Genomic DNA, 26,850 nt, shown 5'->3' with positions numbered 1-26,850 from the left:
TCCAGGAAGCGCAGAGAACCCTAAACAAAAGGAATCCAAAAAGGAACACACCAGGACACATCAAAATTAAAATACCAAGGGCAAAAGACAAAGAGAGAATCTTAAAAGCAGCAAGAGAAAAACAGTTAGTTACTTACAAGGGAGTACCCATATGATTGTAAGCTGATTTCTCAACAGAAACTATGCAGGCCAGAGGGAGTGGCAAGAAATACTAAAAGTGATGAATAGCAAGAACCTACAACCAAGATTATTCTACCCAGCAAAACTATCATTTAGAATTGAAAGTCAGATAAAGAGCTTCACAGATAATAAAAATCTAAAGGAGTTCATCACCACCAAACCAGGATTATTTGAAATGCTGAAGGGTATTCTTTAAGAAGAGGAAGAAGAAAAAAGTAAAGATAAAAATTATGAACAGCAAAGTGACAACAAATACATATCTATCAAGAAGTGAAGCTAAAAATTAAGTGAATAAAAAATCTGATGAACAGAATAAACTGGTGAATATAAAAGAATCAGGGTAATAGAAAGAGAGTGGACTGACAATTATTGGGGGGAAAGAGGTGTAAGGGATGCGGGAAGAGACTGGACAAAAATCGTAAATCTATGGATGAGGACAGTGAGGGAGGGGGTAAGGGCAGAGGCAGGGTGGGAACCAGTAGAGGAGAGCTATGGGGGAAAAAAGAGGAACAACTGTAATAATCTGAATAATAAAGATTTATTAAAAAAAAAAGAAAGAAAGAGAATTACAGGCCAATAACCCTGATGAACATTGATGCTAAAATCCTCAACAAAATTCTAGCAAAACAGATCCAGCAGTACATTAGAAAGAACATACACTATGACCAGGGATGCAAGGCTGGTACAATGTCCACAAATCAATAAACATGATACATCACAAGAACAGACATATAAACCAATAGAATAGAATAAAGAACCCATAAATCGACCTAAACCACTATGCTCAATTAATATTTGACAAAGGAGGCAAGAACATAAAATGGAGTCAAGACAGTCTCTTCAATAAATGGTGCTGCGAAATTTGGTCAGACACATGCAAAAAAATGAAACTAGACCACCAACTTATACCATACACAAAAATAACCTAAAAAATGGATAAAGTACTTAAATATAAGATGGGAAACCATAAAAATATTAGAGGAATCCACAGGCAGCAAAATCTCAGATATATGCCAAAGCAATATCTTCACTGATTCAGCTCCTAGGACAATGGAAACTAAAGAGAAAATAAACAAATGGGACTACATCAAAATAAAAAGCTTCTGCACAGCAAAAGAAACCATCAACAAAACAACAAAACCACTGCATGGGAGAATATATTTGCCAACGACATCTCAGATAAGGGTTTAATCTCCAAAATTTACAGAGAACTCATACAACTTAACAAATGGTAGATAAACAACCCAATCACAAAATTAGAAAACATTGATCAGATGTGCAAACCTCAGAGGGAAGGTAGGGGAGGATGGGGGTAAAGGGGAGAGATCAACCAAGGGACTTGTATGCATGTATATAAGCATAACCAATGGATACATACAACAGAGGGTGAGAGTGAGGGCAGAATTGGGGGGTGGTGGGGAGCAATGGGGGATAATCACACATTTGCAATAACTTAATCAATAAAAAAAATAAAAAATAAAATAAAACTTTGGCACATCTACACAATGGAATACTATGCTGCTATAAAAAGGAAGGATCTCCTACCATTTGCAACAGCATGGATGGAGCTGGAGAGCATTGTGCTAAATGAAACAAGTCAGTCAGAGAAAGATAAATGTCACCTGATCTCACTCATTTGTGGATTATAATGAACAACATAAACCAATGAAAAAAAACAGATCTAGAGACAGAGAAGCATCAATCAGATTGTCAAACCTCAGAGGCAAGGTAGGGGAGGGTGGAGGTAAAGGGGAGAGATCAACCAAAGGACATGTATGCATGCATATAAGCACAAGCGATGGACACAGAAAACAGGGGGTGAGGGTGAGGGCAGGACTAGGGGGATGGAGGGACAGTGGGGAAACAAGGACACATTTGTAATACCTTAATCAATAAAGAAAAATAAAAAAATAAAAATTAAATAGCACATTTATACAATGGAATACTATGCAGCTACAAAAAAAGAAGGATCACTTACCCTTTGAGACATCATGGAAGTACCTGGAGAGTATTATGTTAAAACTAGAGGCCTGGTGCATGAAATTTGTGCACTTGGGTTGTCCCTCAGCCCAGGCTGCACCCTCTCCAATCTGGGGCCCCTAAACCAGCAGTTGGACTGCCCTCTTACAATCCGGGACTGCTGGCTTCTAACAATTTGCCTGCCTGCCTGCCTGCCTGATTGCCCCTAACCACTTTTGCCTGCCAGCCTGATCACCCCCTAAGCGCTCCCCTGCTGGCATAACTGACACCTAACTGCTCCCCTGCCAGCCCAATCATCCCCAACTGCCCTCCCCTGCAGGCCTGGTTGCCCCCAACTGCCCTCCCCTGCCGGCCACCTTGGGACAATGTGGGGATGGCCATCTTGTGATTACATGGGGTCATCCATCTTGTGAGGCAAAGGCGTAAGGGTCAATTTGCCTATTACCTCTTTATTATATAGGATCCATTGGGGACTGACCATGAGAATTCTCATGTTTTCATATTACACAGTGTTTTACAAAGTATCATACTTTAAAAAGATATTAGCTTGTAAGAATATGTAATAATTAACTTCAAAATGAAAAAAAAACCCAAAAGTACCTCAACATAGTAAATGCCATCTATGATATAAAACCACAGCTAATATAAAACTCAATGGTGAAAAACTGAAAGCTTTTCCTCTAAGATCAGGAACAAGATAAGGATGTCCCCTCTCACCGTTCTTATTCAGCATAGTCCTGGAATTCCTAGCCAGAGCAATAAGGCAAGAGAAAGAAATAAAAGACATTCAAATAGGGAAGGAATAAGTCAAACTGTCACTTTTATCAGATGATATGATTCTGTATATAGAAAATCCTAAAAACTCTGCGAAAAAAACAACTATTAGAAACAATAAACAAATACAGTCACATTGCAGGATGCAAATTCAATGAGCAAATTTCATTGCCTTCCTGTATACTAACAACAAAATTTCAAAAAAAAATTCACTTTGTAATTGCAAACAAAAGAATAAAATATCTAGGAATAAACTTAATGTATGTGAAAGTACTATATCTATATACTGAAAGTTACAAAGCATTATTAAAAGAGATTGAAAAAGACACAACAAAATAGAAAATATTCCATGTTCATGGATTGGAACAAACAACATAGATAAAATGGCTATATAACACAAAGCATTATACAGATTTAATGCAATACCCATCAAAATCCTAATGTCATTTTTTAAAGAAATCGAACAAGAAATCATCAGATTTGTATGGAACCATGAAACACCACATATAGCTAAAGCAATCCTGAGAAAAAAAGAATAGAGCTGGAGGTTTCAGGCTACCCGACTTCAAATTATACTGCAGAGCTATGATAATAAAAACATCATGGTATTGGCAGAGAAACAGACACACAGATCAGTGGAACAGAACGGAGAACGCTGCTATAAAAGCACATGTATGTGGACAGATAATTTTCAACAAATGAGCCAGAAACACACAATAAAATACAGATAGTCACCTTAGTAAATAATGCTGGGAAAATTGGAAGGACTAATACAAATGAATGAAACTGGATTATAGTTTGTCCCCATGTACAAAAACGAATTTAAAATGAATCAAAGAACTAACTATAAGACTTGAAAAAATAAGATATGTAGAAGAAAACATAGGTACCAAACTTATGGACCTTGGCCATAGAGTCTATTTTGTGAACTTGACCCCAAAGGCAAGGGAAATAAAGGCAAAAATAAATGAATGGGACTATAGCAAACTAAAAAATTTCTGCACAGCAAAGAAACTGACAACAAGCAAGGAGGCAGCCAACCAGGTTGGAGATGATATTTGCAAACAAACAATTAAACCCAACAAGGGTTTAATTTCCAAAATATATAAAGAACCCATGAAACACAACACCAAACAAACACTATCAAAAAGTGGGCAGAGGCAGGTTGAGGGTTTGATCCCCAGTAGGGAGCATGCAGGAGCAGCCTATTAATGATTGACTTTTCTTTTAATTAATTATTTTTGAAAGTATTACATATGTCCCATTTCCCCTAATTGATCCCCTCCAGACCGCCCTCATCCTCCAGCCCCGGTCTTCAGCACCCTATTGTCTCTGTCCCTGTGTTATACATATATGCATACAAGATCTTTGGTTGATAGCATGGATGGAACTGGAGAGCTTTATGCTAAGTGAAATAAGCCAGGCAGAGAAAGATAAATATCATATGATCTCACTCATTTATGGAATATAATGAATAACATAAACTGATGAACAAAAACAGTTCCAGAGACAGAGAAACATTAATCAGACCATTAAACCTCAGAGGGAAGGTAAGGGATCTTGGGGGTCAGGGGGAGAGATAAACCAAAGGACTTGTATGCATGCATATAAGCCTAACCAATGGACACAGACAATAGGGGTGAGGGCATGAGAGGGGTAATATGGGGAGTAATAGGGGAATAAGGACACAAATGTAACACTGTAATCAAAGAAATTTAAAAAATAAAAAATAAAGACAAAAAAAAAAAAGAAAAGAAAGATCTTTGGTTGATTACATCCAACCCACCCATCCTCCCCCGCCTTCTCTCTGAGATTTGTCACTCTGTTCCATGCTTCCATGTCTCTGGATACACACAATTCATAGTGTATTTTGTTACTTAGATTCCACATATGAGCGTGATCATGTGACACTTGTCTTTCTCTGACTTACTTCACTCTCAGGATCCCTCCATGCTGTCTCAAAGGGTAAAAGATTACTCTCTTTTACTGCTGCACAGTATTCCATAATATAAATGTACCAAAGCTTTTTAATCCACTCATCTACTGATGGGCACTTGGGCTGTTGCCAGATCTTAGCTATTGTAAATTGTGCTGCTATGAACATAGGGGTGCATACCTACTTTCTGATTGGTGTTTTGGGTTTCTTAGGATATATTCCTAGAAGTGGGATCACTGGGTCTATGGCAATTCCATATTTAATTTTTTGAGGAAACTCCCTACTATATTCCATAATAGTTGCATCAGTCTGCATTCCCACCAGCAGTGTACTAGAGTTCCCTTTTCTCCACATCCTCGCCAGCACTTGTCATTTGTTCTTTGGTTGATAGTAGCCATTCTGACATATGTGAGGTGATTCTGCATTGTCCTTTTAATTTGCATTTCTCTGATGATCAGTGACTTTGAGCATTTTTTCATATGTCTCTTGGCCATCTCTATGTCCTCTTTGGAGAAGTGTCTATTTAGGTCTTTTGCCCATTTTTAAATTGGATTGTTTGTCTACCTCTGTTAAGTTGTATGAGTTCCTTATATATTTTGGATATTAATCCTTTATCAGATGTATCATTGCCAAATATGTTCACCCATACAGTGGGCTCCCTTTTCATTTGCTTAATGGTTTCTTTTGCTGTGAAGAAGCTTTTAATTTTAATGTAGTTCATTTTATCCTTAGTTTTCTTTGACTTAGGGGATATTTCTATAAACATATTGTTATGAGAGATATCTAAGATTTTGCTGCCTATGGTTTCTTTTGGATTTTTATGGTTTCATGACTTACATTTAAGTCTTTTATCCATTTTGAGTTTATTCTTGTGTATGGTGTAAGTTAGTGCTCTGGTTTCATTTTCTTGCATGCATCTGTCCAATTTTTCCAATACCATTTATTGAAGAGACTGTCTTGACTCTATTGTATGCGCTTGCCTACTTTGTCAAATATTAATTGAGCATAATTACATGGGTCGATTTTTGGGTTTTTTCTTCTGTTCCATTGATCTGTATGCCTATTGATGTGCCAGTTTTGATTACGGTGGATTTGTAGCATGTTTTGATATCTAGTATTGTGATTCCTCCAACTTTGTTTTTCTTTCTCAAGATTGCTGCTGCAATTCGGGGTCTTTTTTGATTCTCTATAAAATTTGGAGTGTTTGTTCTAGCTCTGTGAAATATGTCATTGGTATTATAATAGGGATTGCATTGAATCTGTAGATTGCCTTGAGAGGTATAGCCATTTTAATGATGTTGATTCTACCAACCCATAACACGGTATATTCTCCCACTTGTTTATATCTCCTTCTATCTCTTTTTTCAATGCCCTGTAGTTTTCTGAGTACAGGTCTTTTGGCTCCTTGGTAAAGTTTATTCCTAAGTATCTTAATTTTTTGTTACAAGGGTAAATGGGATTTTTTGTTTCGGTTCTCTTTCTGAGAATTCATTATTGGTGTATAAAAAAGCCATTGATTTTTGGGTGTTGATTTTGTATCCTACTACATTGCCAAATTCATTTATTAGATCTAGTATTTTATTGATAGAGTCTTTAGGGTTTTCTATGTATAATATCATGTCATCTGCAAATAATGAGAGTTTACTTCCTCCTTTCCAATTTGGATGCCTTTTATATCTTCTTCTTACCTGATCGCTGTGGCTAGGACGTCCAATACTATCTACACGAATAAAAGAGAAACATGTAAATTGACCATACCTCCACTATGCCCACAAGCCACGCCCACCAGCCAATCAGGACTGAGTATGCAAATTAACCCAACAAAGATGGCTGTGGCCATGGAGCAAGCAGGAGGCTTGGATTTCCCTGGCAATGGAGGAAGCCAAGCTTCCCTCCCCCTCTGGCCTGCCCTGGCCTCTGCTCAAGGCTACAAAGTTTCAATTATAGAAGATAAATAAATCCCACATACCAGGGTATCTGCTTGGGTTGCCGCAGGGCATGGCCAGCATGCAAACCACCACAGGCCCCTCGCCCAGGCCAACCCACGACCCAAGAAAACTCCCACCCTGATCCGGGACACCCTTCAGGGCAAACCAGCCGGCCCCCATCTGTGCACCAGGACTCTATCCTATCTAATAGAAGAGTTATATGCAAATTGACTGTCACTCCAACACACAAGATGGCTAACCCCATGTGGTCAAAGATGGCTGCCCCCATGTGGACACAAGATGGCCACCACAAGATGGCCAGCAGGGGAGGACAGTTAGAAGAGACCAGGCCTACAAGGGAGGGCAGTTGGGGGCGATCAAGCTTACAGGGGAGGGTAGTTAGGGGTGACAAGGTCAGTAGAGGAGGGAAGTTGGGGGCAACCAGGCCTGCAGGAAGGGCAGTTGGGAGGGACCCAGGCCTGCAGGGCAGGGCAGTTAGGGGTGACCAGGCCTGCAGGGAGGGCAGTTAGGGGCAATCAGGCTGGCTGGCGAGCCATTAGGCATCAATCAGGCTGGCAGGAGAGGGGTTGGGGAGTGATCAGGCAGGAAGGCAGAAGCAATTAGGGGCAATCAGGAAGGCAGGCAGGAAAGCATTTGGGAGCCAGTAGTCCTGGATTGTGAGAGGGATGTCCAACTGCCCATTTAGGCCGTATCCTAATGGGATCGGGCCTAAACGGGCAGTCAGACATCCCTTGATGGGCCCAGATTGGAGAGGGTGCAGGCTGGGCTGAGGGACACACCCACCCCCATGCACGAATTTCATGCACCAGGTCTCTAGTGTTGAAATAATAGTGGTGAAAGCAGACATCCCTTTCTTGGTCCTGTTGTTAGGGGAAATGCTTATAGTTTTTGCCCACTGAGTAAGATGTTTGCTTTAGGTTTGTCATATATGGCTTTTATCATATTGAGATATACTCCCTCTATTTTCATTTTGCTAAGAGTTTTCTCAAAAAAGCATGTTGGGTTTTGTTGTATGATTTTTCTGAGTCTATTGATATGATCATGTGATTTTTGTCTTTCAAATTATTTATGTGATGTATCACATTTATTGATTTGCAAATATTGTACCAGCCTGACATCCCTGGAATAAATCCCACGTGGTCATGGTGTATGATCTATTTTATTGCTGGTCTGATTTGCTAATATTTTGTTGAGGATTTTAGCATCTATGTTCATCAAAGATATTGGCCTATAATTCTCTTAATTTGTAGTATCTTTATCTGGTTTTGGAATTAGATAATGCTGGCCTCATAAAAAAGAGTCTGAAAGTGTTATTTCCTCTTGGATTTTTATAAACAGTTTGAGAAGTATTAGGTGTTAGGTTTTTTGTTTTGTTGTGTGTGTTTTGTTTTTTTTTAATTTTTGGTAAATGTCTCCTGTGAAGCCATCTGGACCCAGGCTTTTGTTTGCTGGAAGTTTTTTGATTACTGTTTCTAATTCATCAGAAGATGTTGGCCTATTTAGGTTTTCTGATTCTTCCAGTTTCGGTTTTGGCAGATTGAATTTAATTCTTTATTGTTAAAAGTATTATATAAGTCTCCTTTTATCACCATTTACTTCTCCCCAGCTGCCTCCACACCGCAGAACATGACCTACTCTGAGAAGGATAGGTTTTAGTTATCTTTGAATGTTTGGTAAAACTCCCCTGTGAAGCCCTCTGGCCCTGGGCTTTGGTTTGCTGGGAGCTTTTTGATGACTGCATTAATTTCTTCCTTAGTTATTGGCCTTTTGAGATTTTTTAATTCTTCTTCATTGAGTTTTGGAATGTGGTATTTTTCTAGGAATATGTTCATTTCCTCCAGGTTGTCTAGTTTGTTGGAATAGAATTGTTCATGGTATTTTTTTTTTTTTACAATCCTTTGTATTTCTGTGAGGTCTGTTATTATTTCACCTCTTTCATTGCTGATTTTGTTTATTTGGGTCCTCTTTCTTTGTTTCTTGGTGAGCCTGACTAGAGGTTTATCTATCTTGTTTATCCATTCACAGAACCAGCTCTTGGTTTCATTGATCTTTTCTATGTTTTTGTTTGTTTTTTGTCTCTATGTCATTTCTTTCTGCTCTGAACTTTATTATCTCCTTCCTTTTTTCACTCTGGGCATTTCTTGTTGCTCTCTTTCTATTTCTTTAAGTTGTAGAGTTAGATAATTTATTACCATTTTTTCTTGTTTTTTGAGGTATGCCTGTAATACAATAAACTTCTCTCTCAAGACTGCTTTCACTGTGTCCCATAGGTTTAGGATTGTTGTGTTTCCATTGTTATTCATTTACAGGATGTTTTTAATTTCTTCTTTGATCTCTTTGTTAGCCCAATCATTGTTTAATAGCATGCTATTCAGCCTACAAGTGTTTGAAAATTTTTTATCATTTTTATTGTAGCTGATTTCTAATATTATGCCATTGTGGTCTGAGAACATGCTTGATATGATTTCAATCTTCTTGAATTTGTAGAGACTTTGCTTGTGACCCAATATGTGACCTATCTTTGAAAATGTCCCATGTGCGCTTTAGAATAATGAATATGCCATAGGTTTGGGATGAAATGTTCTGAAGATTTCAATTAAGTCTTTCTGATCTGTTGAGTCATATAGGATTGCTGTTTCTTTACTGATTATTTTGTCTTGAGGATTTTTCTATGAGGTCAGTGGGGTATTAAAGTCCCCAACTGTGACTGTATTGCTGTCAATATCTCCCTTAATACCTTCCAGACGTTTTTTTAAAATGTATTTGGGTGTTCCTGCATAGGGTGAATCTATGTTTACCAGAGTTATGTTCTCTTGTTGTATCAATCACTTTAGTATTTTGAAGTGCCCTTCTTTATCTCTTTTTATGACCTTCAGTGTTTTTTTTTAATATTTTAAATTTTTTTATTGTTTAAAGTATTACATATAGTAGTACATATATCTCCTTTTTTCCTACATTGACTTTCCCCCAGGCTCCCCTACCCCCTGTCACATGCCCTCAACCCAAACAAACCCCCAGTGTCTTGTGTCCATTGGTTGTGCTTATATGCATGCATACAAGTCTTTTGGTTGATCTCTTTCCCCCCTCCCCAACACTCCCCAGCCTTCCCGCTGTAATTTGACAGTCTGTTCGGTGCTTTACTGCCTCTGTATCTATCTTTTTGTTCATCAGGTAATAATGTTCTTTATTTTCCATAAATGAGTGAGATCATCAGGTAATAATGTTCTTTATTTTCCATAATTGAGTGAGATCATGTGGTATTTTTCTTTCATTGTCTGGCTTATTTCACTTAACATAATGGTCTGCAGGTTCATCCATGCTGCTGCAAATGGTAAGAATTCCTTCTTTTTTATATCAGCATAGTATTCCATTGTGTAGATGTACCATAGTTTCTAATCCACTCCTCTGCTGATGGGCATATAGGCTGTTTCCAAATCTTAGCTATGGTGAATTTTGCTACTAGGAACCTAGGGGTGCATATATCCTTTCTTATTGGTGTTCCTAGTTTCTTGGGATATATTCCTAGAAGTGGGTCAAATGGGAGTTCCATTTTTAGTTCTTTTGAGAAAACTCCATACTGTTCTCCACAGTGGCTGCACCACTCTGCATTCCCACCAGCAGTGCACGAGGGTTCCTTTTTCTCCGCATCCTCGCCAGCACTTGTCGTTTGTTAACTTGTTGATGATTGCCACTGTGACAGGTGTGAGATGGTACCGCATTGTTGTTTTGATTTGCATCAATCGGATAATTAGTGACTTTGAGCATGTTTTCATATGTCTCTTGGCCTTCCTTCTGTCTTCTTTCAAAAAGATTCTATTTAGGTCCGTTGCCCATTTTTTTATTGGATCATTTATCTTCCTTTATTAAGTTGTATAAGTTCCCTGTAGATGTTGGAGATTGAACCTTTATCAGTGATACCATTTGCAATTATGTTCTCCCATGAATTGGGATTTCTTGTTGTTTTGTTGATGGTGTCTTTTGTTGTGCAAAAGCTTTTTATTTTGAATGTACTCCCATTTGTTTATTTTCTCCTAAGTTACCATTGCCTAGAAGCGGTATCAGTGAAGAATTTGCTTCGGCATGTCTGAGATTTCTCTGCCTGTGGATTCCTCCAGTTTTTTATGGTTCCCCATCTTATGTTTAAGTACTTTATCCATTTTGAGTTTATTTGTTGTTTCTTGTAAGTTGGTAGTCTAGTTTCATTTTTATGCATGGATCTGTCCAACTTTCCCAACAGCATTTATTGAAGATACTGTCTTGACTCCAATATACGTTCATGTCTCCTTTGTCAAATATTAAGTGAGCATAGTGGTTTGGGTCAATATCTGGGTTCTCTTTTCTATTCCATTGGTCTATATGTCTGTTTTTGTGCCAGTACCGGGCTATTTTGAGAACAGTGGCCTTGTAATACAGCTTGAAATCTGCTATTGAGATCCCACCTACTTTGTTCTTCTTTCTCAGGATTGCTGTGGCTATTTGGGGTCTTTTTTTATTTCAGATGAATTTTTGGAGGGTTATTTCTAGGTCTGTGAAATATGCCATTGGTATTTTAATGGGGAGTGCAATGAATCTATAGATTGCTTTGGGTAGTATGGACATTTTAATGATGTTGATTTTACCAATCCATGAACATGGTATGTTCTTCCATCTGTTTACGTCTTCTTCTATCTCTTTTTTCAGTGTCCTTAGTTTTCTGCATATAGGTCTTTTACCTCCTTAGTTAAGTTTATTCCTAGGTATCTTAAATTTTTTGGTGTGATGGTAAATGGGATTGCTTTTTTAGTCTCTCTGTCTGTAAGTTCACTATTGGTGTATAGAAATGCCATAGATTTCTTGGCGTTAATTTTGTATTCTGCTACATTGCTGAATTGATTTATTAAGTCTATTAGTTTTTTGATGGCGTCTTTCAGGCTTTTTATAAACAATATCATGTCATCTGCAAATAAGGAGAGCTTTACTTCTTTTTCCAATTTGCATGCCTTTTATTTCTTTTTCTTGTCTAATTACAATAGCTAATACTTCCAGTACTATGTCAAACAGGAGTGGTGAGAGTGGGCATCCTTGTCTTGTTCTTGTTCTTAGGGGAAATGATTTTAGTTTTTGCCCATTGAGTATTATGTTGGTTGTGGGTTTATCATATAAATATCCCATAGTTTTAGGGTGGTTATATGTTCATTTTCATTTGTTTCCCAGAAATTTTCTTCTCAAGTGTACATGAGTAATTATGAAAGATAGACCACATGTTAGGGCACAATACAAGTTATACAAATTCAAGAAGATTTATATAATACCAAGCATCTTCTCAGATCACAGTGGCATGAAGATAGAAATAAACTACAATAAAAAAAATCAATAACACTCAAATATATGGAGGCTAAATTGTATGTTATAAAAAAATGAATAGTTTACCAAAAGCAGATAAAGACAACGCAATGAATGAGAATTACAGGCCAATATCCCTCATGAACATAGATGCCAAAATCCTCAACAAATTCTACCAAATTGGATCCACCATTATATAAGAAAAATCATACACCATGACCAAGTAGGATTTATCCTGGGGATGCAAGGATGGTACAATATCCGCAAATCAATAAACGTGACACATCACATAAACAAATTGAGAGATAAAAATCACATAGTCATACCAATTGATGCAGAAAAAGCATTTGACAAAATCCAACACCCTTTCTTGATAAAAACCCTCAGCAAAATGGGAATAGAGGGATCATACCTCAACATAATAAAACCCTTATATGACAAACCTATAGACAACATCATATTCAATGGGCAAATCTAAAACCATTTCACCTAAGAACAGGAATGAGACAGGGATGCCCACTTTCACCACTCCTTTTTGACATAGTACTGGAAGTGCTAGCTATAGCAATTAGAAAAGAAGAAGAAATAAAAGGTATCCAAATTAGAAAAGAAGACATAAACTATCATTATACACAAATTACATGATACTGTACATAGAAAACCCTAAATATTCCCTCAAAATTATTAGACTCAATAAATGAATTTGGCAATGTAGCAGGATACAAAATTGAGGCCAATAAATATATGGAATTTTTGTACACCAATAGTGCACTTACAGAAAGAGAGATTTAAAAAAAAACTACCCATTTACCAATGCACCAAAAAAATTAAAATACCTTGGAATAAACTTAACTTAGGAGGTAAAAGACCTATACACGGAAAACTACAGGACACTGAAAAAAGAGATAGAGGAAGACATAAACAGATGGAAGAACATACCACGTTCCTGGATTGGCAGAATCAACATCAATAAAATGTCCTTACTACCCAAAGCAATCTATAGATTCAATGCACTCCCCATTAAAATACCAAAGGCATATTTCACAGACCTAGAACGAATTCTCTAAAAATTCATCTGGAATAAAAAAAGACCCTGAATAGCTACAGCAATCCTGAGAAAGAAGAACAAGGTAGGAGGGATCTCAGTACTAGATATCAAGCTGTATTACAAAGCCACTGTTCTCAAAACTGCCTGGAACTGGCACAAGAACATACATAGAGACCAATGGAATAGAATAGAGAGCCCAGAAATTAACCCAAACCACTATGTTCAATTAATATTTGACAAAAGAGGCAAGTCTCTTTAATAAATGATTTTGGGAGAATTGGACAGATACATGCAAAAAAAAAATGAAACTAGACCACCGACTTACACCATTCATAAAAATAAACAAAACCTGGAAAAAGGACTTAAATGTATTTTTAACCATAAAAATCTTAGAGGAATCCATAGGCAGCAAAATCTCAGACATATGCCGAAACAATATCTTCATCAATATAGCTCCTATGGCAATGGAAACTAAAGAGAAAATAAACAAATGGGACTACATCAAAATCAAAAGCTTCTGCACAACAAAAATCCACCAACAAAACATGAAAGCCCACTGCATGGGAAAACATATTTGCCAATATTATCACAAATAAGGGTTTAATTCCAACATTTACAGAAAATTCATACTACTTGACAAAAGGAAGATAAGCAACCCAATCAAAAAATGGGTAATGGGCCGAAACCGGTTTGGCTCAGTGGATAGAGCATCGGTCTGCGGACTGAAAGGTCCCAGGTTCGATTCCGGTCAAGGGCATGTACATTGGTTGCGGGCACATCCCCAGTAGCGGGTGTGCAGGAGGCAGCTGGTCGGTGTTTCTCTCTCGTCGATGTTTCTAGCTCTCTATCTCTCTCCCTTCCTCTCTGTAAAAAAATCAGTAAAATATATTTAAAAAAATGGGTAATGGACCTAAATAGATACTTTTTGACATAGGACATACAGAAGGCCAAGAGACATATGAAAACATGCTCAAAGTAACTAATCATCTGAGAGATGCAAATCAAAACGACAATGAGGTACCACCTCACACCTATCAGAATGGCTATCGTTAACAAATCAACAAATAGAACTCCCATTTGACCCAGAGATCTCACTTTTAGGAATCTATTCAAAGAAACTAGAAACACCAATCAGGAAAGATATATGCACCCCTATGTTCATAGCAGCACAATTTACAATAGCTAAGATTTGGAAACAGCCTAAGTGCCCATCAGTTGATGAGTAGATTTAAAAACTGTGGTACATCTACACAATGGAATACTACGCTGCTGTAAAAAGAAAGGAACTCCTACCATTTGCAACAGCATGGATAGAACTGGAAATCATTATGCTAAGTGAAATATGTCAGTCAAAGAAATATAAATATCACATGATGTCACTCATTTGTGGAACAACATAAATTGATGAACAAAAACAGATCCAGAGACAGAGAAGCATGGATCAGACCGTCAAACCTTAGAGGGAAGGTAGAGGAGAGTGGGGGTAAAGGGGAGAGATCAACCAAAGGACTTTTATGCATGCATAAAAGCATAACCAATGGACACAGACACTGGCAGGGAGGGAGGGCATGAGTCGGGGAGAGGAGTGGGCAAGGAGGGGATAAGGACACATATGTAATACCTTAATCAATAAAGAAAAAAATTATGGAAGTAAACTATAAAAAAGGGAAAAAAGAATAATTGATCAGCTGCCTCTTGCACACCCCACAGTGGGGACCGAGTCCACAACCTGGCATATGCCCTGACCGAAAATCGAACCATGACCTCCTAGTTCATATGTGGACGCTCAACCACTGTCATTCTGGCTTGGCTTGAAGGGTATTCTTTAAGAAGAGGAAGAAGGAAAAAAGAAGAAATTGAAGGAGGAGGAGGAGGAGGAGGAGGAGGAGGGGGGGGGAGGAGAAGGAGGGGAAAAAGGAGATATTAAATACATATATATCACAATTGAATCTAAAAATCAAAATAAATAAACAAGGAACCTAATGAACAAAATAAACTGATAAATAAAATAGAACAATTGGCATGAAAATGTGGAACAGACTGATGAATCTCAGATGGAAGAGAGAAGGGGGTTGAGAAGAGATTAACCAAAGAACTTATATGCAAATATGCATTACCTATGAACACACACAATAGGGTGGTGAAGGCCTGTGGTGGGGTGGGAACTGGATGGATGGGGACAATGGGGGAAAAACAGGGACATCTGTAATACTCCCAATAAAAATTGAAAAAAAGAGAGACTCTCACAAGATCATAGAGCAGCATGAGATGTCTTTACATGTCATGACTATAAGATCAGTTCATGAATACCATGTCAAAAGTGTTTAATCTTTTGTTTCCCTGTCATGTAGCTTTCATATTTGAGGTCTTTCTGAGTTCAACTGGGGTGCTAATTAGGAAAAATAATCATTATGACTGTGTTTTGACAGGCAATTACCTCAGCTAACATAATCATGTGCAATTTTTTGTTTGTTTTTTAAATTTTATTTTATTCTTTAAAGTATTACAAATAGTAGTACATATGTCCCCTTTTTGCCCGATTGACCTTCCCCCACTTCCCAGCACATGCCCTCACTCCCCACAGTGTCTTGTGTCCATTGGTTATGCCTATATGCATGTATACAAGTCCCTCGGTTGATCTCTTACCTCTCCCTCTCAATCCTCCCCAGACTTCCCGCTGCAGTTTGACAGTTCGTTCCATGCTTCTCTGATTCTGTATTGTTTTTGTTCATCAGTTTATAATATTCTTTATTATCCATAAATGAGTGAGATCATGTGGTGTTTTTCTTTCACTGACAGGCTTATTTCACTTAGCATAATGCTTTCCAGTTCCATACATGCTGTTACAAATGGTAAGAATTCCTTCTTTTTTATAACAGCATAGTATTCCATTGTGTAGAAGTACCATAGTTTTCTAATCCACTCACCTGCTGATGGGCACTTAGGCTATTTCCAAATCTTAGCTATGGTAAATTGTGCTGCTATGAACATAGGAGTGCATATATCCTTCCTGATTGGTGTTTCTGTTTTCTTGGGACATATTCCTAGAAGTGGTATTACTGAGTCAAATGGCAGTTCCATTTTTAATTTTTTGAAGAAAAGCCATACTGTTTTCCACAGTGGCTGCATCACTCTGCATTCCCACCAGCAATGCACAAGGGTTCCTTTTTCTCCGCATCCTCACCAGCACTTGCCTTTTGTTGATTTGTTGATGATAGCCATTGTGACAGGTGTGAGTTGGTACCTCATTGTTGTTTTGATTTGCATCTCTCAGATGATTACTGACCTTGAGCAAGTTTTCATATGTCTCTTGGCTTTCTGAATGTACTCTTTCAAAAAGTGTCTATGTAGGCCCTTTGCCCATTTGTTGATTGGTTTGTTTATCTTCTTTTTGTTAAGCTGCATGAGTTCACTGCAAATGTTAGAGATTAAACCCTTATTAGAGATAACATTGGCAAATATGTTTTCCCATGCAGAGGGCTTTCTTGTTGTTTTGTTGATGGTTTATTTTGCTGTAGAGAAGCTTTTTATTTTGATGTAGTCACATTTATTTATTTTCTACTTAGTTTTCATTGTCCTAGGAGCTGTATCATTAAATATATTGCTAAGACAAATGTCTGATATTTTGCTGCCTATGGCTTCTTCTAAGGTTTTTATAGTTTCCCATCTTACGTGTAAGTCCTTTATCCATTTTGACTTTATTTTTGTTTATGGTGTAAGTTGGGGATCTAGTTTCATTTTTTCGCAAGTATCTGTCCAGTTTTCCCAACACCATTCATTGAAGAGACTGTCTTGATTCCATTGTATGCTCTTGACACCTTTGTCAAATATTAATTGAGCATAATGGCTTGTGTCGATTTCTGGGTTCTCTGTTCTGTTCCTCTGGTCTATATGCCTGTTATTGTGCCAGTACAGGCACTTTTGAGAAGAATGGCTTTGTAATATAGCTTGATATCTGGTATTATAATCCCTCAACCATTGTTCTTTCACATGATTACTACAGCTATTGAGGGTTGTTGTTTTTTTTATCCAAGTTAATTTTTGGAGAATTTGTTCTAGGTCTTTGAAGTATGCCATTGGTATTTTAATGGAGATTGCATTGAATTTATAGATTGCTTTGGGTAGTATGGACGTTTTGCTGATGTTGATTCTACCAATCCATGAACATGGTATATTCTTCCATTTGTTCATGTCTTCCTCTATCTCTTTTTTCAGCATCCTGAAATTTTCTGAGTACAGGTCATTCCTCTCCTTGGTTAAGTTTATTACTAGGTAACTTAATTTTTTTTTGCAATATTAAATGTGATTGTTTTTTTAATTACTCTTTCTGTGAGTTCATTATTGATGTATAGAAAAGCAATAGACTTCGGGGTGTTAACTTTGTATCCTGCTACATTGCTGAATTCATTGTCTCATAGTTTTTTGATGGAGTCTTTTGGGTTTTCTATGTACAATATCATGTCATCTGCGAATAAGGACAGTTTTACTTCTTTTCCAGTTTGGATGCCTTTTATTTATTCTTCTTATCTGATCGCAATGGCTAGTACTATGTTGAACAGGAGTGGAGAAAGTGGGCATCCCTGTCTTGTTCCTGTTCTAAGGGGAAATGCTTTTAGTTTTTGCCCATTGACTATGCTGTTGGCTGTGGGTTTGCCATATATGGCTTTTATTATGCTTAGGTATGATGCTCCTATTCCCACCTTGCTGAGAGTTTTTATCAAGAAAGGGTGTTGGATTTTGTCAGATGCTTTTTCTACATCAATTAATACGATTATGTGATTTTTGCCTCTCAGTTTGTTTATCTGATGTATCACATTTATTGATTTGCGGATATTGTACCATCCTTGCATCCCCAGAATAAACCCCACTTGGTCATGGTGTATGATCTTTCTGATGTACTGCTAGAGCCGATTTGCTAGAATTTTGTTGAGAATTTTGGCATCTATGGTCATGAGGGATATTGGCCTATAATTCTCTTTCTTTATCTGGTATTGGGATTAGGGTAATGCTGGCTTCGTAGGTATACCTTAATCCTCTTGAATTTTTTGGAATAATCTGAGGAAGATAAGTTTTATTTCTTCTTTGAAAGTTTTATAAAACTCCCCTGTGAAGCCGTCTGGTCCCAGACTTTGTTTGTTGATTACTGCTTCAATTTCCTCCATAGTTATTGGCCTATTCAGATAATTTTATTCCTCCTGTTGAGTTTTAGAAGGTCATATTTTTCTAGGAATATGTCCATTTCTTCTAGGTTGACCAGTTTGGTGGAGTAGAATTGCTCATAGTATTTTTTTTTTTTTTATGATTCTTCGTATTTCTGTGTGGTTAGTTGTTATTTCGCCTCTTTCATTTCTGATTTTGTTTATTTGGGTTTTCTCTCTTTGCATCCTGAATCTAGAGGTTCATCAAACTTGTTTATCCTTTCAAAGAACCAGCTCTTGGTTTTATTGATCATTTGTATTTTTTTTTTTTTTGTCTCTATGTCATTTATTACTGCTCTGATCTTTATTACTTCCTTCCTTCTGCTCACACGGGACTTTTCTTATTGCTCTCTTTCTAATTCTTCAAGTTGCAGAGTTAGATGGTTTATTACCAGTTTTTCTTGTGTTTTTTTTTTTTTTTTTTTTTTTTTTGTGTGTGTGTGTGTGTGTGTGTGTGTGTGTGTGTGTTTTAAGGTAGGCCTCTAATGCTATAAACTTCCCTCTCTGGAATGCTTTCATTGTGTCCAAAGATTTTGGATTGTTGTGTTTTCATTTTCATTTGTTTCCAGGATTTTTTTTTATTTATTCTTTGATGTCCTTGGTAACCCACTCATTGTTTAATAGTATGCTATTCAGCCTCCAAGTGTTTTAATTTTTGCAATTGTTTTTACTGTTGTTTATTTCTAATTTTATGATATGACTTCAATCCTCTTGAATTTGGAGAGACTTTTCCTGTGTCCCAGTATGTGGTTTATCTTTGAAAATGTCTCATGTGCACTTGAGAAAAATATATATTCCGTAATTTTGGGGTGGAATGTTCTGAAGGTGTCAATTAAGTCCATCTGATCTAGTGAGTCATTTAGGATTGAAGTTTATTTGCTAATTTTTTGTCTATAGGATTTATCCAGTGATGTTAATGGGGTATTAAAGTCTGCTACTATGATTGTATTGCTGTCAGTCTCTTCCTTGATATCTTCTAGAAGTTTTTTTTTTATGTATTTGGGTGCTCCTGCATTGGGCACATAAATGTTTACCAGTTATATCCTCTTGTCTTATTGATCCCTTTAGAAGTATGAAGTGGCCTTCCTTGTCTCTTGTATGGTCTTCACTTTGAGGTCTATTTTGGAAGATATAAGTATTCCTACTCCTGCTTTTTTTTCATTTCCATTTGCCTGATATTTTTCCATCCCTTCACTTTTAGTCTGTGTGAGTCCCTTGTTCTGAGGTGCGTCTCCTGTAGACAGCATATATATTATGTTTTCTTATCCATTCAGTAATTCGATGTCTTTTGATTGGAGTATTTAATCCATTTATATTTAATATTTTTATTGATAGGTACTTGTTTGTAGACAAGTTCCTTGCCTGTGTTCCTTCCTCCCTTTCTATTTCTTCCTTTTACAGTATTCCCTTTAGCATTGCTTGCATCGCTGGCTTGGTAGTGATAAACACCCTTAGCCTTTTTTTGTCTGCAAAACTTCTGATTTCCCCTTCAATTTTGATTGATAGTCTTGCTGGATAGTGTATTCTTTGATTCAGACCTTTGCATTGCATCACTTTGTAGCCTTTAAGATTCTCTCTTTTTGTTAACATTTGCTATTGTAATTATTATGTGTCTTGGTGTGGATCTTTTGGATTCATCTTCTTTGGGGTTCTTTGTACTTGTGTAATATGTTTCTTCCCCATATTAGGGAAGTTTTCTGTCATTATTTCTTCAGATAGATTCTCTAAACCTTGCTGATTTTCTTGTCCTTCTGGCATGCCTATTATATGTATGTTACTTCATTTTGCATTGTCCCAAAGCTCCCTTAGGCTCTCATCCAGCTTTTTAATTTTTTTCTCCAGTTGCTGTTCAGATTGGGCTTGTTTCTGTACCTTATCTTCTAAATCACTAATTTGGTCCTCTGCTTCTTGTAGTCTACTGTTGAAACATTCCATGTCATATTTGATTGTAGCTATATCACTTTTGTTTTCTCCCTGCCTTTTGCATAGGTTGTTGGGTTTTTTCATCCATCTGGTTTATGAACTGTACAACCATTACTCTAAGTTCTTTTTCTGTGATGTTGCATGCCTCAGTTTCACTTATTTCCTTTCTTGGCGATTCCTCTTTTTCTTTCCTCTGGGTGTTGTTTCTATGTCTTCCCATATAACTATCACCAGAAGGTCCAATCACCGAGTTGTGGGGGTCTGAGCTGTGTGCTGTGGGAGCTTCGTGCCACCTAAGTGTCACTGAAGAGCTCTGTCACCCAGATGTGTGGTTGCTGTGGGTCTGTGGGAGCTCGGCTTGCTCAGGATCGGAGTCACTGGTGCTCAGTGCAGCCTCATGCATACACCTAGAATCAGATACCCCACATGCACCATGCTGAAAGAGACCCCCATGTTGTGTGCCAAAAATCTGAGTCCCCTAGTATGCACCAGGAGTCAGTTTCCCGCTGTGCCCATGCTGAGAATCTAGTATGGAGTCTGTCACTTGGTGTGGCCTTGTACTGAGAATTAGGTCCCTGTGTGTGCATGCACCAAGTATTGGAGTTACTGGCTCTTAGTGTGTGTGTACTTAAAATAAGGGATCCCATGAACGAGTGATGAGAAACAGAGTAAAGTCACTGGTGCTCAGTGCTGTCTCTCGCATGGAGAATGAGGGTTTCCTATCTGCTTGGGGGACCAGGTTGCACAGCAGGCCTGTGTCAGAGGAGATCCAGTCTTGCACTGCAAGAGACAGACTTCCGTGTGCCCTCATCCAGAGTCAATGTCAGGTGGCACAGCCTCCCTGTGTGGGCATGAGGTCTGGTCATGGGACTGCGCACTGCAGGAGCAAACTCTTCGTGTCTGCTCATCCAGGCTCAAATTCAGAGTAGCCTCCCTATGTAGTCAGGAGGCCTGCTTATAAGGGGAGTGTCTAGCAGTTCCTATGCAGCTGCAGTGGGCCAGTGGGCCAGTGCTCTGTGACTCACAGAAATCTCTTGCTGGGCTGCCTGGAGTCTTGGTGTCGCTGGGTCTTGCAGCTGTGGTGGAAGGTCTTTTACTCAAGTGGCTGAAGGGTCCCGGTTTGTGTCTGAGACCAGATTGGGTGGTGGCAAGGCTATGATCCTAGTCTCAAGCAGCTCTGTTCTTCAAAATGGCATGGTTTCTGTGCTGGCAGTGTCCTCCCTGGTGTGTTTGCAGTGGCAGCAGGGTTTTGCCATTGAAGACTGCCCAGTTTGGCAGCCCCCTGGAAGACCTGCAGGACCTGACTGCCCCTATCTCTCTCTCTCTCTCTCTCTCTCTCTCTCTCTCTCTCTCTCACACACACACACACACACACACACACGTCCAGACATTCCTCCATCATTCCCTCACTCTCTCACACACTCTCCCTCCCTACCTTCTTGCTGGTCACCATCTTTTCTCCTGCCTCATGTGGAATTTTATAGGACTCGTTAAGACAGCAAAATGAACAAAATGGTTGTGTCAGGGTCCCTTTCGTTCTGTCTCGATAGAGTTCATTTTAAAACCGGACCTATAGCAACCACCTTTTTAGAATCAGAGGGGGTTGGAGAAAATCTAAATGGATTTACAGCCATTGTAACAGCTATCTTCCCTCCATCAGTCCTTGCTCCAATCTTTTGAGTGCCACAGAAATAAAATCTCTGCTTTTACCCAATACAAGATAAATGACAATAAAGGTTGTGCTTCCAACTGATTAAAGAATGAGTCATGTTCTGACTCATTTCACCTCTTAGAGGTCAGGGTGGAAATTTCACTTTTATGGCCTATTAAACATGGAGATAGCCCATTGGTGCTGTGGCATTCTCTCACAACAAAGGGAGTTCACTGCCAATAAAATATCATTCATGCTTCCTTTTCAAAACTACTCCATTAATAGCAAACAAGAGACTTCTAATACTGAATAAATAAGTCTCTGAGATCACACACATTAGTAGCTTGAATATTGAAGAAGTAATGGTCTCTGTTTTTAGTTTTTAAAATGGTGAGGCATTTCTTAAAATTCTTTATTGTTTTAAGTATTACATCAGTTTCCTTTTTCTCCCATAACTCCCAGCCCCCAGCACATGTCCTCACACCCCTACTGTCTGTGTCTATTGGTCATGCTTATATGCAAGCATTCAAGTCCTTTGGTTGATCTCTTACCCCCACCCACTCCCAAGCTCCCCTGCCTTCCTTCTGAGGTTTGAGGTTTGATGGTTCTATGTCTCTGTATCTATTTTTCATCATCACTTTATGTTGTTTGTTATATTACACAAATGAGTGAGATCATGGGATTTTTATCTTTCTCTGACTGGTTTATTTCACTTAGATTAACGCTCTCCAGGTCCATCCATGCTGTTGCGAATGGTAAGAGTTCTCTCTTTTTCACAACAACATAGTAGTCATTTACTCTCCCCCTCTCCCCCTCCCTGCTGTCCTGTCAAATTAGGGATTTTTATATGTCAAATTAAACACTCATTTCCAGCTGTCACAGTAGGCTATAACTATAAGATGTTGTCATAGAGGTATAAGAATCATACATTAAAAGCTGTTTCTTCCTTAGGACATTTTAATGCATGAAGACAACTTATTCTAATGCTGAGACAATAATCTAAAAAACTCACCTTCCTCAGACTATGAAAACATGAAGTTAGTCCATATTTTTATATATCTTTGTATCCTTATCCCCTAGTATACCAACAGGTGTAAAAGGGTTTAATAGAGGGTTGATGGATGGATCAGTTGGGTAGGTTTATGTTTGGGCTTATTAAGCTATTGCTTCACCAAAAAAAAGAAGTACACATGATTCAGGTATTCTATGTTAGTATATTAACATGTCTTAATTGAAGTCATAGGACTTTTAATTTGATGTTATTTATTTTTACATCCTCCAGTCAACAACTAGTCTTTTAGTTATGTATTTCTATGATAGCTGGAAATTTACTCTCTTCAGAGGACAAATGTATTTGGCATGGCTCATAGTTGTTGTTTTTTAACTCCATGATCTTAACAGTGAAAAACCACACTTGTTCCATAACTTGTTTAAGCCTGAAATGTTTTAAGTAAAAGTTGCCATCTGTTAATTTGCTCATTAATTAACTTACTCTTATTCATCCATCCATCTAATCATTTAATAAATATTCATTGAGTACTCACCATAGGCATTATTTTTGCTGTAGAATTATACCAGTGAACATTATAGACAAAACTTATATTCTAATGGAGGAAGAAAGATAATAAACAAGATAATTAAGCATATAAGTATTAAGGGAAAAAACACAGGAAGTGGTGACAAAGGGGATGGCAAAAGGTTTACAGTTATGAGTCCATAAAACACAGAGTTTATTTTTGTATTATTATTATATTATTTATTTGTTTTACAACTGTAAACATACTTTGTCCACCTCTATATTAGTTTAGGTAGTCTACTTTTATTATAACCAACCTCCAAATTCCATTTATTTAATACATTAATAGTTTATTTCTTAATATAAACTAATGTGGATCTGATAAGATTTAGGGGAAAATTTGTGTGAATTAGACTTGAAGTTACCATCCATACTGACTAGCAGATGAGTTGATGGCAAAATTTTCAATTAATGGTGTGTGAATACATAAGCCCCTTGGGTCTTGTATTAAAAAGTATGCTTCAGTAATTGCAAGTGGCATTTACAAGTTAAAGACAAAATTATCCTCCCCAAACAAAAGCTTGAGGCAACTACTGATTGGCTGAAGGGCTCATGAGTCATAGTTTTAGTTACTGCTCTCTGAGCCAATGAGGGTCCAGGTTGTAGATAAAAGGGTCAATGGAATAAAAAATGGAAATCATTAAATACTAGGGATAAAATAAAATAATATTGTGTAAGAATTGGAAAAATGGTCAGAAATTCCTTATAAGTCCTCAGATTCTGCAATTGGAAGGTCAGTTATTTATTAAATTTCCTTCTCCATTACCCTGAAATAGGAAACTTCACCTTGGCAGAATCTGGTAGGAAAAGAGCTAGATTCAGAAACAAATGAAGAAACTTATTCATGCCAATTTTACTAACACACATTCTAACTTCAGCATCCTTATTTCCACTATGTATAAAATATAAAACCAATTGCTTCTAATACCTAAATAGGTATATTTTAAGACCTTGGAAGATTATTCCCTAGGAGTAACTTTAAACCAAAAATAGATCAGCTCTCACAGGGACTGAGTATCCAATTTTGAAATCAGCTTAATCCTTGATTTGATTAAGGTAATATTGAGTATCTAGTGGCCCTATCCTAACTCCCCATTAGAAGAAAAACATATATTCTCAATTATACATATTATTACACAAAATATCACTATGCTTTATAATTTTTCAATTGTACAATTTTTGAATTTGTTTACTAATAAAAATTATCAGGTTTATGAGAACATAAGACATGATCAAAACCAACAGAAACAACAAACAATAGAATCAGTCTCATTTGGGACTTAAATAATGGAGCTATAATTCATAGACATTAAAATAATTACAAATAATTAATTCAAGAAATCATAGGAAAAGAGTGAGGTCAGCAGAGAGTTAGAAAATAGCAAAAACAAAAGCAAAATTCTAAAACTGAAAAACACAACTGACTTTATGATATAAATAAATGAATTTAAGAGCAAATTAGACATAACCAAAAAAAATATTAGTGACTTGAAAGACAAATCAGACAAAATTATAAAATTAATTCAGAGATTAAAAGAATAGGAAATATGGAAGTGAGTATAAGAGCTATATAGAAGATGTTTAATACAGCTCAGAAATGTATTTGAAGGACCTGGAGTAAAGAAAAGAGAAGATGGGGGGAAAGTAATATGTGAAAAGATATTATCTGAGAAATTTTCAAATATGGCAAATGGCATTAATAGGTGCAGATTTAAGATACTCTAGAAAACTCAAGATAAACAAATACAATGAAAATCAGACCCAGCCATATTATAGTAAGTTGAAAACCTGACAAGAAAGGGGAAAATATTAAAAGCAGTAAAAGAAAAGTATTATTACCCTCACAGGAGCAACAGTAAGCATATTGACATCTGATTTCTTAACAGGAATAATGGAAATCAGAAGCCAATAGAGTGAATAACTTCAAATTACTAAAAGTTAATAACTTCTAACCTAGAGTTCAATAACTGGCAAAAAAAACATGTTTGAAAATTAAAAATGAAATAAATCCACACTAAGGAAAAACAAAAATTGAGAATATTCATCACTAGCAGAACTACACTGAAGGAAATACTAGAGGCTGTACTTCAGACAGAAGAAAAATTATCCCACATAGAAATATAGATATGTAGTAATACAAAGTATGGAACAATGGAAAGGGTAACTATGTAGTAAATTTAAGTGAACATTGACTATAAAATAACAATAATATCTTGTGGGATTAACTGTGTTATAGACTGAATGGTTGTGTCCCCTACATAATTCATTTGTTGAAACATAATCCCTAATCTGATGGGATTAGGAGGTTAAGCCTTTGGAAGTGATTACTATCCTTATAAAGGGGACCCCAGAGAGCTTCCTTGTCCCTTCCACTATGTGAGGACATAGCAAGAAGACAGCTAGCTATTTATGATCCAGGAAACAGGCCCTCACCAGAAAACAAATCTGCCAGAACATTGATGTTAGATTTTCCAGTCTCCAGAACAGTGAAAAATAAATTTATGTTGTTTGTAAGCAGCCCAGTCTATGGTATTCTGTTAGGTTGCCTGAATAAATCAAAGTGTGTGTGTATAAATAAATACATATGTCTATATATGTTTGTGTATGTGTGTATAGTTATGGATAATATACAGATATTTAAAATATACAAAAATAACACTAAGAGGGGAGCAAAGGGAGTTAAAGTACCATATTTTGCAGTGTATAAGAAGACTGGGCATATAAGACGACCCCCAACTTTTCCAATTTAAATATAGAGTTTGGGATATACCCACCCTATAAGATGACACCCAGCGTATAAGACGACCCCCGACTTTTGAGAAGATTTTCCTGGGTTAAAAAGTCATCTTATACACCGGAAAATATGGTATTTTAACGCCTTGGTATTGTCTCAGAAGTACAAACAGTACTATTCTAGAGATTACAATATACATTCTTGATTTATTAAAATCTAATGTAAATATAAAATACTTAGACAATCTAAATGAAGGGAAATAAGTAGAGAGAAAACAGACTAGATGGAACAAAGAGAGAATGAGTACATAGGTGGTAGATTTTAAGTAAAATATGTAATTCAATTACTACAAAGGGAGTACATATCCTAATTAAGTTATAGTTGTTGGACAGGATTTAAAATATACACATATTTGTATGCTGCTTATAAGAGACACACCTTAAATATAAAGAAACAAAAGGTTGAAAGTAAAAGGAAAAAAGAGGATTTACCCAGCATACACTTACCAAAAGAAACTGTTGTAGCCACACTAATTACAAACAAAATAAACTTTAAGGAAAAAATTAGAACCAGCAATTA

General features: G+C 37.1%; 1 protein-coding gene across 1 annotated transcript in view; it reads right to left on the bottom strand.

Annotated features, from left to right (window-relative positions):
* Positions 1-26,850, bottom strand: part of SYTL5 (synaptotagmin like 5) — a 314,612-nt gene that overhangs the window by 190,327 nt on the left and 97,435 nt on the right.

Source organism: Eptesicus fuscus, chromosome 1, assembly GCF_027574615.1.
Source record: "Eptesicus fuscus isolate TK198812 chromosome 1, DD_ASM_mEF_20220401, whole genome shotgun sequence".
Lineage (NCBI taxonomy): Eukaryota > Metazoa > Chordata > Mammalia > Chiroptera > Vespertilionidae > Eptesicus > Eptesicus fuscus.
This window is presented reverse-complemented; position numbering and strand designations above follow the sequence as displayed.